Source organism: Leuresthes tenuis, unplaced genomic scaffold (genome assembly GCF_036924035.1).
Source record: "Leuresthes tenuis unplaced genomic scaffold, fLeuTen1.0.hap1 SCAF_1, whole genome shotgun sequence".
NCBI classification, from domain to species: domain Eukaryota; kingdom Metazoa; phylum Chordata; class Actinopteri; order Atheriniformes; family Atherinopsidae; genus Leuresthes; species Leuresthes tenuis.
Genome location: NW_027325355.1, coordinates 9312256 through 9324886, shown reverse-complemented (window position 1 = coordinate 9324886; position 12631 = coordinate 9312256). Strand labels below are relative to the sequence as shown.

General features: G+C 46.3%; 2 protein-coding genes, 16 non-coding genes and 17 pseudogenes across 18 annotated transcripts in view; all 35 read left to right on the top strand.

The window, feature by feature from the left end:
- LOC140269205 (5S ribosomal RNA) lies at window positions 1-119 on the top strand (annotated as a pseudogene).
- The window catches only part of LOC140291438 (uncharacterized), an 873052-nt gene that overhangs the window by 113123 nt on the left and 747298 nt on the right, over window positions 1-12631 (top strand). The window lies entirely within an intron of this gene.
- Window positions 1-12631, top strand: part of LOC140295136 (uncharacterized) — a 180559-nt gene that overhangs the window by 44753 nt on the left and 123175 nt on the right. The gene's annotated exons all lie outside the window — the stretch shown is intronic.
- On the top strand, window positions 389-507 carry LOC140276497 (5S ribosomal RNA). Its single transcript, XR_011909034.1, has one exon. It is a non-coding gene; the product is annotated as a 5S ribosomal RNA (ribosomal RNA).
- LOC140292249 (5S ribosomal RNA) lies at window positions 777-895 on the top strand. The gene has a single exon (XR_011912529.1). It is a non-coding gene; the product is annotated as a 5S ribosomal RNA (ribosomal RNA).
- On the top strand, window positions 1165-1283 carry LOC140293727 (5S ribosomal RNA). The gene has a single exon (XR_011912703.1). It is a non-coding gene; the product is annotated as a 5S ribosomal RNA (ribosomal RNA).
- Window positions 1553-1671, top strand: LOC140292717 (5S ribosomal RNA). Its single transcript, XR_011912595.1, has one exon. It is a non-coding gene; the product is annotated as a 5S ribosomal RNA (ribosomal RNA).
- LOC140296446 (5S ribosomal RNA) lies at window positions 1938-2056 on the top strand. The gene has a single exon (XR_011912964.1). It is a non-coding gene; the product is annotated as a 5S ribosomal RNA (ribosomal RNA).
- LOC140300294 (5S ribosomal RNA) lies at window positions 2319-2437 on the top strand (annotated as a pseudogene).
- LOC140300192 (5S ribosomal RNA) lies at window positions 2707-2825 on the top strand (annotated as a pseudogene).
- LOC140315842 (5S ribosomal RNA) lies at window positions 3095-3213 on the top strand. The gene has a single exon (XR_011917296.1). It is a non-coding gene; the product is annotated as a 5S ribosomal RNA (ribosomal RNA).
- Window positions 3483-3601, top strand: LOC140315765 (5S ribosomal RNA). Its single transcript, XR_011917292.1, has one exon. It is a non-coding gene; the product is annotated as a 5S ribosomal RNA (ribosomal RNA).
- On the top strand, window positions 3871-3989 carry LOC140315678 (5S ribosomal RNA). The gene has a single exon (XR_011917282.1). It is a non-coding gene; the product is annotated as a 5S ribosomal RNA (ribosomal RNA).
- On the top strand, window positions 4259-4377 carry LOC140293107 (5S ribosomal RNA; annotated as a pseudogene).
- LOC140288838 (5S ribosomal RNA) lies at window positions 4647-4765 on the top strand. The gene has a single exon (XR_011912198.1). It is a non-coding gene; the product is annotated as a 5S ribosomal RNA (ribosomal RNA).
- On the top strand, window positions 5035-5153 carry LOC140296434 (5S ribosomal RNA). Its single transcript, XR_011912963.1, has one exon. It is a non-coding gene; the product is annotated as a 5S ribosomal RNA (ribosomal RNA).
- LOC140300292 (5S ribosomal RNA) lies at window positions 5416-5534 on the top strand (annotated as a pseudogene).
- LOC140300191 (5S ribosomal RNA) lies at window positions 5804-5922 on the top strand (annotated as a pseudogene).
- LOC140271545 (5S ribosomal RNA) lies at window positions 6192-6310 on the top strand. The gene has a single exon (XR_011907852.1). It is a non-coding gene; the product is annotated as a 5S ribosomal RNA (ribosomal RNA).
- Window positions 6580-6698, top strand: LOC140293106 (5S ribosomal RNA; annotated as a pseudogene).
- LOC140288826 (5S ribosomal RNA) lies at window positions 6968-7086 on the top strand. Its single transcript, XR_011912197.1, has one exon. It is a non-coding gene; the product is annotated as a 5S ribosomal RNA (ribosomal RNA).
- Window positions 7356-7474, top strand: LOC140299675 (5S ribosomal RNA; annotated as a pseudogene).
- On the top strand, window positions 7744-7862 carry LOC140300333 (5S ribosomal RNA; annotated as a pseudogene).
- LOC140298410 (5S ribosomal RNA) lies at window positions 8132-8250 on the top strand. The gene has a single exon (XR_011914060.1). It is a non-coding gene; the product is annotated as a 5S ribosomal RNA (ribosomal RNA).
- LOC140299672 (5S ribosomal RNA) lies at window positions 8520-8638 on the top strand (annotated as a pseudogene).
- On the top strand, window positions 8908-9026 carry LOC140298526 (5S ribosomal RNA). The gene has a single exon (XR_011914164.1). It is a non-coding gene; the product is annotated as a 5S ribosomal RNA (ribosomal RNA).
- LOC140299207 (5S ribosomal RNA) lies at window positions 9296-9414 on the top strand (annotated as a pseudogene).
- Window positions 9683-9801, top strand: LOC140316887 (5S ribosomal RNA; annotated as a pseudogene).
- Window positions 10071-10189, top strand: LOC140284258 (5S ribosomal RNA; annotated as a pseudogene).
- Window positions 10458-10576, top strand: LOC140293182 (5S ribosomal RNA). Its single transcript, XR_011912648.1, has one exon. It is a non-coding gene; the product is annotated as a 5S ribosomal RNA (ribosomal RNA).
- LOC140280677 (5S ribosomal RNA) lies at window positions 10846-10964 on the top strand (annotated as a pseudogene).
- On the top strand, window positions 11234-11352 carry LOC140290870 (5S ribosomal RNA; annotated as a pseudogene).
- Window positions 11622-11740, top strand: LOC140300669 (5S ribosomal RNA; annotated as a pseudogene).
- LOC140290726 (5S ribosomal RNA) lies at window positions 12010-12128 on the top strand. Its single transcript, XR_011912385.1, has one exon. It is a non-coding gene; the product is annotated as a 5S ribosomal RNA (ribosomal RNA).
- Window positions 12398-12516, top strand: LOC140299714 (5S ribosomal RNA; annotated as a pseudogene).

Genomic DNA, 12631 nt, shown 5'->3' with positions numbered 1-12631 from the left:
GCTTACAGCCACACCACCCTGAAAATGCCTGACCTCGTCTGATCTCGGAAGCCAAGCAGGGTTGGGCCTGGTTAGTGCTTGGATGGGAGATCGCTTGGGAATACCAGGAACTGTAAGCTTTTTCTCTTCTCTCTACCACATGCATGTCTTTTGTTGCAACGTCTGATCACCCAGTGACACATGAGGAAGTTGGTCATCTTCAGCTGCTGCTGCTTTGTTGGCAGACACGAAGTGATCTGAGAGTCTCAGTTTCTACTGCAGGTAATAATCACATCAGGGATTAAGATGTGCCCACTACATATCAGCTTTTCTCTGCAATTATCTGGTTACATAGAGTAACCGTATGATTCCAGTACCTATATAATGCATATTGTTCACAGATATTGTTGCTTACAGCCACACCACCCTGAATATGCCCGACCTCGTCTGATCTCGGAAGCCAAGCAGGGTTGGGCCTGGTTAGTACTTGGATGGGAGACTGCTTGGGAATACCAGGTGCTGTAAGCTTTTTCTCTTCTCTCTAGCACCTGCATGTCTTTTGTTGCAACGTCTGATCACCATGTGACACATGAGGAAGTTGGTCATCTTCAGCTGCTGCTGCTATGTTGGCAGACACGAAGTGATCTGAGATTCTCAGTTTCAACTGCAGATATTAATCACGACAGGGAAGAAGATGTGCCCACTACAAGTTAGCCTTTCTCGGCAATTATCTGGTTACATAGAGGAACTGTATGATTCCAGTACCTATATAATGCACATTTGTCACAGACATTGTTGCTTACGGCCACACCACCCTGAATATGCCTGACCTCGTCTGATCTCGGAAGCCAAGCAGGGTTGGACCTGGTTAGTACTTGGATGGGAGACCGCTTGGGAATACCAGGTGCTGTAAGCTTTTTCTCTTCTCTCTCCCACCTGCATGTCTTTTGTTGCAACGTCTGATCACCCTGTGACACATGAGGAAGTTGGTCATCTTCAGCTGCTGCTGCTTTGTTGGCAGACACGAAGTGATCTGAGAGTCTCAGTTTCCGCTGGAGAGAATAATCACGACAGGGAAGAAGATGTGCCCACTACATATCAGCCTTTCTCGGCAATTATCTGGTTACATAGAGGAACCTTATGATTCCAGTACCTATATAATGCACATTGTTCACCAATATTGTTGCTTACGGCCACACCACCCTGAACATGCCTGACCTCGTCTGATCTCGGAAGCCAAGCAGGGTTGGACCTGGTTAGTACTTGGATGGGAGACCGCTTGGGAATACCAGGTGCTGTAAGCTTTTTCTCTTCTCTCTACCACCTGCATGTTTTTTGTTGCAACGTCTGATCACCCTGTGACACATGAGGATGTTGGTCATCTTCGGCTGCTGCTGCTTTGTTGGCAGAAACAAAGTGATCTGAGAGTCTCAGTTTCAACTGCAGGTAATATTCACATCAGGGAAGAAGATGTGCCCGATACAAGTTAGCCTTTCTCGGCAATTATCTGGTTACATCGAGGAACTGTATGATTCCAGTACCTATATAATGCACATTTGTCACAGGCATTGTTGCTTACGGACACACCACCCTGAAAATACCCGACCTCGTCTGATCTCGGAAGCCAAGCAGGGTTGGGCCTGGTTAGTACTTGGATGGGAGACTGCTTGGGAATACCAGGTGCTGTAAGCTTTTTCTCTTCTCTCTCCCACCTGCATGTCTTTTGTTGCAACGTCTGATCACCCTGTGACACATGAGGAAGTTGGTCATCTTCAGCTGCTGCTTTGTTGGCAGACACGAAGTGATCTGAGATTCTCAGTTTCAACTGCAGATAATAATCACGTCAGGGAAGAAGATGTGCCCACTACAAGTTAGCCTTTCTTGGCAATTATCTGGTTACATAGAGGAACTGTATGATTCCAGTACCGATATAATGCACATTTGTGACAGACATAGTTGCTTACAGCCACACCACCCTGAATATGCCCGACCTCGTCTGATCTCGGAAGCCAAGCAGGGTTGGGCCTGGTTAGTACTAGGATGGGAGACTGCTTTGGAATACCAGGTGCTGTAAGCTTTTTCTCTACCACCTGCATGTCTTTTGTTGCAACGTCTGATCACCCTGTGACACATGAGGAAGTTGGTCATCTTCAGCTGCTGCTGCTTTGTTGGCAGACACGAAGTGATCTGAGAGTCTCAGTTTCAACTGCAGATGATAATCACATCAGGGATGAAGATGTGCCCACTACATATCAGCCTTTCTCTGCAATTATCTGGTTACATAGTGTAACCGTATGATTCCAGTACCTATATAATGCACATTTGTGACAGACATTGTTGCTTACAGCCACACCACCCTGAATATGCCCGACCTCGTCTGATCTCGGAAACCAAGCAAGGTTGGGCCTGGTTATTACTTGGATGGGAGACCGCTTGGGAATACCAGGTACTGTAAGCTTTTTCTCTTCTCTCTACCACCTGCATGTCTTTTGTTGCAACGTCTGATCACCATGTGACACATGAGGAAGTTGGTCATCTTCAGCTGCTGCTGCTTTGTTGGCAGACACGAAGTGATCTGAGATTCTCAGTTTCAACTACAGATAATAATCACATCAGGGATGAAGATGTGCCCACTACAAGTTAGCCTTTCTCGGCAATTATCTGGTTACATAGAGGAACTGTATGATTCCAGTACCTATTAAATGCACATTGTTCACAGATATTGGTGCTTACGGCCACACCACCCTGAATATGCCCGACCTCGTCTGATCTCGGAAGCCAAACAGTGTTGGGCCTGGTTAGTACTTGGATGGGAGACTACTTGGGAATACCAGGTGTTGTAAGCTTTTTCTCTTCTCTCTACCATCTACATGTCTTTTGTTGCAACGTCTGCTCACCCTGTGACACATGAGGAAGTTGGTCATCTTCAGCTGCTGCTGCTTTGTTGGCAGACACGAAGTGATCTGAGAGTCTCAGTTTCAACTACAGGTAGTAATCACATCAAGGATGAAGATATGCCCACTACAAGTTAGCCTTTCTCGGCAATTATATGGTTACATAGAGGAACCGTATGATTCCAGTACCTATATAATGCACATTTGTCACAGACATTGTCGCTTATGGCCACACCACCCTGAACATGCCCGACCTCGTCTGATCTCGGAAGCCAAGCAGGGTTGGGCCTGGTTAGTACTTGGATAGGAGACTACTTGGGAAGACCAGGTGCTGTAAGCTTTTTCTCTTCTCTCTACCCCCTGCATGTCTTTTGTTGCAACGTCTGATCACCCTGTGACACATGAGGAAGTTGGTCATCTTCAGCTGCTGCTGCTTTGTTGGCAGACACGAAGTGATCTGAGAGTCTCAGTTTCAACTACAGGTAGTAATCACATCAAGGATGAAGATATGCCCACTACATATCAGCCTTTCTCGGCAATTATCTGGTTACATAGAGGAACTGTATGATTCCAGTACCTATATAATGCACATTTGTCACAGACATTGTCGCTTATGGCCACACCACCCTGAACATGCCCGACCTCGTCTGATCTCGGAAGCCAAGCAGGGTTGGGCCTGGTTAGTACTTGGATAGGAGACTACTTGGGAAGACCAGGTGCTGTAAGCTTTTTCTCTTCTCTCTACCCCCTGCATGTCTTTTGTTGCAACGTCTGATCACCCTGTGACACATGAGGAAGTTGGTCATCTTCAGCTGCTGCTGCTTTGTTGGCAGACACGAAGTGATCTGAGAGTCTCAGTTTCAACTACAGGTAGTAATCACATCAAGGATGAAGATATGCCCACTACATATCAGCCTTTCTCGGCAATTATCTGGTTACATAGAGGAACTGTATGATTCCAGTACCTATATAATGCACATTTGTCACAGACATTGTCGCTTATGGCCACACCACCCTGAACATGCCCGACCTCGTCTGATCTCGGAAGCCAAGCAGGGTTGGGCCTGGTTAGTACTTGGATAGGAGACTACTTGGGAAGACCAGGTGCTGTAAGCTTTTTCTCTTCTCTCTACCCCCTGCATGTCTTTTGTTGCAACGTCTGATCACCCTGTGACACATGAGGAAGTTGGTCATCTTCAGCTGCTGCTGCTTTGTTGGCAGACACGAAGTGATCTGAGAGTCTCAGTTTCAACTACAGGTAGTAATCACATCAAGGATGAAGATATGCCCACTACAAGTTAGCCTTTCTCGGCAATTATATGGTTACATAGAGGAACCGTATGATTCCAGTACCTATATAATGCACATTGTTCACAGATATTGTTGCTTACGGCCACACCACCCTGAGCATGCCCAACCTCATCTGATCTCGGAAGCCAAGCAGGGTTGGGCCTGGTTATTACTTGGATGGGAGACTTCTTGGGAATACCAGCTGTTGTAAGCTTTTTCTCTTCTCTCTACCACCTGCATGTCTTTTGTTGCAACGTCTGATCACCCTGTGAAACATGAGGAAGTTGGTCATCTTCAGCTGCTGCTGCTTTGTTGGCAGACACGAAGTGATCTGAGAGTCTCAGTTTCAACTGCAGGTAATAATCACATCAGGGATGAAGATGTGCCCACTACATATCAGCCTTTCTCGGCAATTATCTGGTTACATAGTGTAACCGTATGATTCCAGTACCTATATAAAGCACATTTGTCACAGACATTGTTGCTTACGGCCACACCACCCTGAACATGCCCGACCTCGTCTGATCTCGGAAGCCAAGCAGGGCTGGGCCTGGTTAGTACTTGGATGGGAGACTACTTGGGAATACCAGGTGCTGTAAGCTATTTCTCTTCTCTCTACCACCTGCATGTCTTTTGTTGCAACGTCTGATCACCATGTGACACATGAGGAAGTTGGTCATCTTCAGCTGCTGCTGCTATGTTGGCATACACGAAGTGATCTGAGATTCTCAGTTTCAACCGCAGATAATAATCACGTCAGGGAAGAAGATGTGCCCACTACAAGTTAGCCTTTCTTGGCAATTATCTGGTTACATAGAGGAACTGTATGATTCCAGTACCGATATAATGCACATTTGTGACAGACATAGTTGCTTACAGCCACACCACCCTGAATATGCCCGACCTCGTCTGATCTCGGAAGCCAAGCAGGGTTGGGCCTGGTTAGTACTAGGATGGGAGACTGCTTTGGAATACCAGGTGCTGTAAGCTTTTTCTCTACCACCTGCATGTCTTTTGTTGCAACGTCTGATCACCCTGTGACACATGAGGAAGTTGGTCATCTTCAGCTGCTGCTGCTTTGTTGGCAGACACGAAGTGATCTGAGAGTCTCAGTTTCAACTGCAGATGATAATCACATCAGGGATGAAGATGTGCCCACTACATATCAGCCTTTCTCTGAAATTATCTGGTTACATAGTGTAACCGTATGATTCCAGTACCTATATAATGCACATTTGTGACAGACATTGTTGCTTACAGCCACACCACCCTGAATATGCCCGACCTCGTCTGATCTCGGAAACCAAGCAAGGTTGGGCCTGGTTATTACTTGGATGGGAGACCGCTTGGGAATACCAGGTACTGTAAGCTTTTTCTCTTCTCTCTACCACCTGCATGTCTTTTGTTGCAACGTCTGATCACCCTGTGACACATGAGGAAGTTGGTCATCTTCAGCTGCTGCTGCTTTGTTGGCAGACACGAAGTGATCTGAGATTCTCAGTTTCAACTACAGATAATAATCACATCAGGGATGAAGATGTGCCCACTACAAGTTAGCCTTTCTCGGCAATTATCTGGTTACATAGAGGAACTGTATGATTCCAGTACCTATTAAATGCACATTGTTCACAGATATTGGTGCTTACGGCCACACCACCCTGAATATGCCCGACCTCGTCTGATCTCGGAAGCCAAACAGTGTTGGGCCTGGTTAGTACTTGGATGGGAGACTACTTGGGAATACCAGGTGTTGTAAGCTTTTTCTCTTCTCTCTACCATCTACATGTCTTTTGTTGCAACGTCTGCTCACCCTGTGACACATGAGGAAGTTGGTCATCTTCAGCTGCTGCTGCTTTGTTGGCAGACACGAAGTGATCTGAGAGTCTCAGTTTCAACTACAGGTAGTAATCACATCAAGGATGAAGATATGCCCACTACATATCAGCCTTTCTCGGCAATTATCTGGTTACATAGAGGAACTGTATGATTCCAGTACCTATATAATGCACATTTGTCACAGACATTGTCGCTTATGGCCACACCACCCTGAACATGCCCGACCTCGTCTGATCTCGGAAGCCAAGCAGGGTTGGGCCTGGTTAGTACTTGGATAGGAGACTACTTGGGAATACCAGGTGCTGTAAGCTTTTTCTCTTCTCTCTACCCCCTGCATGTCTTTTGTTGCAACGTCTGATCACCCTGTGACACATGAGGAAGTTGGTCATCTTCAGCTGCTGCTGCTTTGTTGGCAGACACGAAGTGATCTGAGAGTCTCAGTTTCAACTACAGGTAGTAATCACATCAAGGATGAAGATATGCCCACTACAAGTTAGCCTTTCTCGGCAATTATATGGTTACATAGAGGAACCGTATGATTCCAGTACCTATATAATGCACATTGTTCACAGATATTGTTGCTTACGGCCACACCACCCTGAGCATGCCCAACCTCATCTGATCTCGGAAGCCAAGCAGGGTTGGGCCTGGTTATTACTTGGATGGGAGACTTCTTGGGAATACCAGCTGTTGTAAGCTTTTTCTCTTCTCTCTACCACCTGCATGTCTTTTGTTGCAACGTCTGATCACCCTGTGAAACATGAGGAAGTTGGTCATCTTCAGCTGCTGCTGCTTTGTTGGCAGACACGAAGTGATCTGAGAGTCTCAGTTTCAACTGCAGGTAATAATCACATCAGGGATGAAGATGTGCCCACTACATATCAGCCTTTCTCGGCAATTATCTGGTTACATAGTGTAACCGTATGATTCCAGTACCTATATAAAGCACATTTGTCACAGACATTGTTGCTTACGGCCACACCACCCTGAACATGCCCGACCTCGTCTGATCTCGGAAGCCAAGCAGGGCTGGGCCTGGTTAGTACTTGGATGGGAGACTACTTGGGAATACCAGGTGCTGTAAGCTTTTTTTCTTCTCTCTACCATCTACATGTCTTTTGTTGCAACGTCTGATCACCCTGTGACACATGAGGAAGTTGGTCATCTTCAGCTGCTGCTGCTTTGTTGGCAGACACGAAGTGATCTGAGAGTCTCAGTTTCCGCTGGAGAGAATAATCACGACAGGGAAGAAGATGTGCCCAATACGCATCAGCCTTTCTCGGCAATTATCTGGTTACATAGAGGAACTGTATGATTCCAGTACCTATATAATGCACATTTGTTACAGACATTGTTGCTTACGGCCACACCACCCTGAATATACCAGACCTCGTCTGATCTTGGAAGCCAAGCAGGGTTGGGCCTAGTTAGTACTTGGATGGGAGACCGCTTGGGAATACCAGGTGCTGTAAGCTATTTCTCTTCTCTCTACCACCTGCATGTCTTTTGTTGCAACGTCTGATCACCCTTTGACACATGAGGAAGTTGGTCATCTTCAGCTGCTGCTGCTTTGTTGGCAGACACGAAGTGATCTGAGAGTCTCAGTTTCAACTGCAGGTAATAATCACATCAGGGATGAAGATGTGCCCACTACATATCAGCCTTTCTCGGCAATTATCTGGTTACATAGTGTAACCGTATGATTCCAGTACCTATATAATGCACATTTGTGACAGATATTGTTGCTTACAGCCACACCACCCTGAATATGCCCGACCTCGTCTGATCTCGGAAGCCAAGCAGGGTTGGGCCTGGTTATTACTTGGATGGGAGACCGCTTGGGAATACCAGGTGCTCTAAGCTTTTTCTCTTCTCTCTACCACATGCATGTCTTTTGTTGCAACATCTGATCACCCTGTGACACATGAGGAAGTTGGTCATCTTCAGCTGCTGCTGCTTTGTTGGCAGACACAAAGTGATCTGAGATTCTCAGTTTCAACTACAGATAATAATCACATCAGGGATGAAGATTTGCCCACTGCAAGTTAGCCTTTCTCGGCAATTATCTGGTTACATAGAGGAACTGTATGATTCCAGTACCTATATAATGCACATTGTTCACAGATATTGTTGCTTACGGCCACACCACCCTGAATATGCCCAACCTCGTCTGATCTCGGAAGCCAAGCAGGGTTGGGCCTGGTTAGTACTTGGATGGGAGACTACTTGGGAATACCAGGTGCTGTAAGCTTTTTCTCTTCTCTCTACCACCTGCATGTCTTTTGTTGCAACGTCTGATCACCCTGTGACACATGAGGAAGTTGGTCATCTTCAGCTGCTGTTGCTTTGTTGGCAGACACGAAGTGATCTGAGACTCTCAGTTTCAACTGCAGGTAATAATCACATCAGGGATGAAGATGTGCCCACTACATATCAGCCTTTCTCGGCAATTATCTGGTTACATAGAGTAACCGTATGATTCCAGTACCGATATAATGCACATTGTTCACAGATATTGTTGCTTACGGCCACACCACCCTGAATATACCCGACCTCGTCTGATCTCGGAAGCCAAGCTGGGTTGGGCCTGGTTAGTACTTGGATGGGAGACTGCTTGGGAATACCACGTGCTGTAAGCTTTTTCTCTTCTCTCTACCACCTGCATGTCTTTTGTTGCAACGTCTGATCACCCTGTGACACATGAGGAAGTTGGTCATCTTCAGCTGCTGCTGCTTTGTTGGCAGACACGAAGTGATCTGAGAGTCTCAGTTTCAACTGCAGGTAATAATCACATCAGGGATGAAGATGTGCCCACTACATATCAGCCTTTCTCGGCAATTATCTGGTTACATAGAGTAACCGTATGATTCCAGTACCTATATAATGCACATTTGTGACAGACATTGTCGCTTACGGCCAAACCACCCTGAACATGCCCGACCTCGTCTGATCTCGGAAGCCACGCAGGGTTGGGCCTGGTTAGTACTTGGATGGGAGACTACTTGGGAATACCAGGTGCTGTAAGCTTTTTCTCTTCTCTCTAGCACCTGCATGTCTTTTGTTGCAACGTCTGATCACCCTGTGACACATGAAGAAGTTGGTCATCTTCAGCTTCTGCTGGATTGTTGGCAGACACGAAGTGATCGGAGAGTCTCAGTTTCAACTGCAGGTAATATTCACATCAGGGATTAAGATGTGCCCACTACATATCAGCCTTTCTCTGCAATTATCTGGTTACATAGAGGAACCGTATGATTCCAGTACCTATATAATGCACATTGTTCACAGATATTGTTGCTTACGGCCACACCACCCTGAACATGCCCAACCTTGTCTGATCTTGGAAGCCAAGCAGGGTTGGGCCTGGTTAGTACTTGGATGGGAGACTACTTGGGAATACCAGGTGCTGTAAGCTATTTCTCCTCTCTCTACCACCTGCATGTCTTTTGTTGCAACGTCTGATCACCCTGTGACACATGAGGAAGTTGGTCATCTTCAGCTGCTGCTGCTTTGTTGGCAGACACGAAGTGATCTGAGATTCTAAGTTTCAACTGCAGATAATAATTACGTCAGGGAAGAAGATGTGCCCACTACAAGTTAGCCTACTCGGCAATTATCTGGTTACATAGAGGAACTGTATGATTCCAGTACCGATATAATGCACATTTGTCACAGACATTGTTGCTTACGGCCACACCACCCTGAACATGCCCGATGTCATCGGATCTAGGAAGACAAGCAGGGTTGGGCCTGGTTAGTAGTTGGATGGGAGACCGCTTGGGAATACCAGGTGCTGTAAGCTTTTTCTCTTCTCTCTACCACCTGCATGTCTTTTGTTGCAACGTCTGATCACCCTGTGACACATGAGAAAGTTGGTCATCTTCAGCTGCTGCTGCTTTGTTGGCAGACACGAAGTGATCTGAGATTCTCAGTTTCAACTGCAGATAATAATCACGACAGGGAAGAAGATGTGCCCACTACAAGTTAGCCTTTCTCTGCAATTATCTGGTTACATAGAGGAACTGTATGATTCCAGTACCTATATAATGCACATTTGTGACAGACATTGATGCTTACGGCCACACCACCCTGAACATGCCCGACGTCATCGGATCTAGGAAGCCAAGCAGGGTTGGGCCTGGTTAGTAGTTGGATGGGAGACCGCTTGGGAATACCAGGTGCTGTAAGCTTTTTCTCTTCTCTCTACCACCTGCATGTCTTTTGTTGCAACGTCTGATCACCCTGTGACACATGAGGAAGTTGGTCATCTTCAGCTGCTGCTGCTTTGTTGGCAGACAAAAGTGATCTGAGAGTCTCAGTTTCAACTACAGGTAGTAATCACATCAAGGATGAAGATATGCCCACTACATGTCAGCCTTTCTCGGCAATTATCTGGTTACATATTGTAACCGTATGATTCCAGTACCTATATAATGCACATTGTTCACAGATATTGTTGCTTACGGCCACACCACCCTGAAAATGCCTGACCTCGTCTGATCTCGGAAGCCAAGCAGGGTTGGGCCTGGTTAGTACTTGGGTGGGAGACTACTTGGGAATACCAGGTGCTGTAAGCTATTTTACCTCTCTCTACCACCTGCATGTCTTTTGTTGCAACGTCTGATGACCCTGTGACACATGAGGAAGTTGGTCATCTTCAGCTGCTGCTGCTTTGTTGGCAGACACGAAGTGATCTGAGATTCTAAGTTTCAACTGCAGATAATAATCACGTCAGGGAAGAAGATGTGCCCACTACAAGTTAGCCTTTCTCGGCAATTATCTGGTTACATAGTGTAACCGTATGATTCCAGTACCTATATAATGCACATTGTTCACAGATGTTGTTGCTTACGGCCACACCACCCTGAATATACCTGACCTCGTCTGATCTCGGAACCCAAGCAGGGTTGGACCTGGTTAGTACTTGGATGGGAGACTGCTTAGGAATACCAGGTGCTGGAAGCTTTTTCTCTTCTCTCTACCACCTGCATGTCTTTTGTTGCAACGTCTGATCACCATGTGACACATGAGGAAGTTGGTCATCTTCAGCTGCTGCTGCTATGTTGGCAGACACGAAGTGATCTGAGATTCTCAGTTTCAACTGCAGATAATAATCACGACAGGGAAGAAGATGTGCCCACTACAAGTTAGCCTTTCTCGGCAATCATCTGGTTACATAGAGGAACCGTATGATTCCAGTACCTATATAATGCACATTGTTCACAGATATTGTTGCTTACGGCCACAACACCCTGAACATGCCCAACCTCGTCTGATCTCGGAAGCCAAGCAGGGTTGGGCCTGGTTAGTACTTGTATGGGAGACCGCTTGGGAATACCAGTTGCTGTAAGCTTTTTCTCTTCTCTCTACCACATGCATGTCTTTTGTTGCAACGTCTGATCACCCTGTGACACATGAGGAAGTTGGTCATCTTCAGCTGCTGCTGCTTTGTTGGCAGACACGAAGTTATATGAGATTCTCAGTTTCAACTGCAGATAATAATCACGACAGGGAAGAAGATGTGCCAAATACGCATCAGCCTTTCTCAGCAATTATCTGGTTACATAGAGGAATCGTATGATTCCAGTACCTATATAATGCACATTGTTCACAGATATTGCTGCTTATGGCCACACCACCCTGAACATGCCCAACCTCCTCTGATCTCGGAAGCCAAGCAGGGTTGGGCCTGGTTAGTACTTGGATGGGAGACTACTTGGGAATACCAGGTGCTGTAAGCTATTTCTCTTCTCTCTACCACGTGCATGTCTTTTGTTGCAACGTCTGATCACCCTGTGACACATGAGGAAGTTGGTCATCTTCAGCTGCTGCTGCTTTGTTGGCAGACACGAAGTGATCTGAGAGTCTCAGTTTCAACTGCAGGTAATAATCACATCAGGGATTAAGATGTGCCCACTACATATCATTCTTTCTCTGCAATTATCTGGTTACATAGAGTAACCGTATGATTCCAGTACCTATATAATGCACATTTGTGACAGACATTGTTGCTTACAGCCACACCACCCTGAATTTGCCCGACCTCGTCTGATCTCGGAAGCCAAGCAGGGTTGGGCCTGGTTAGTACTTGGATGGGAGACCGCTTGGGAATACCAGGTGTTGTAAGCTTTTTCTCTTCTCTCTACCACATGCATGTCTTTTGTTGCAACGTCTGATCACCCTGTGACACATGAGGAAGTTGGTCATCTTCAGCTGCTGCTGCTTTGTTGGCAGACACGAAGTGATCTGAGAGTCTCAGTTTCAACTACAGGTAGTAATCACATCAAGGATGAAGATATGCCCACTACATATCAGCCTTTCTCGGCAATTATCTGGTTACATAGTGTAACCGTATGATTCCAGTACCTATATAATGCACATTTGTGACAGACATTGTTGCTTACGGCCACACCACCCTGAATATGCCAGACCTCGTCTGATCTCGGAAGCCAAGCAGGGTTGGACCTGGTTAGTACTTGGGTGGGAGACTACTTGGGAATACCAGGTGCTGTAAGCTTTTTCTCTTCTCTCTACCACCTGCATGTCTTTTGTTGCAACGTCTGATCACCCTGTGACACATGAGGAAGTTGGTCATCTTCAGCTGCTGCTGCTTTGTTGGCAGACACGAAGTG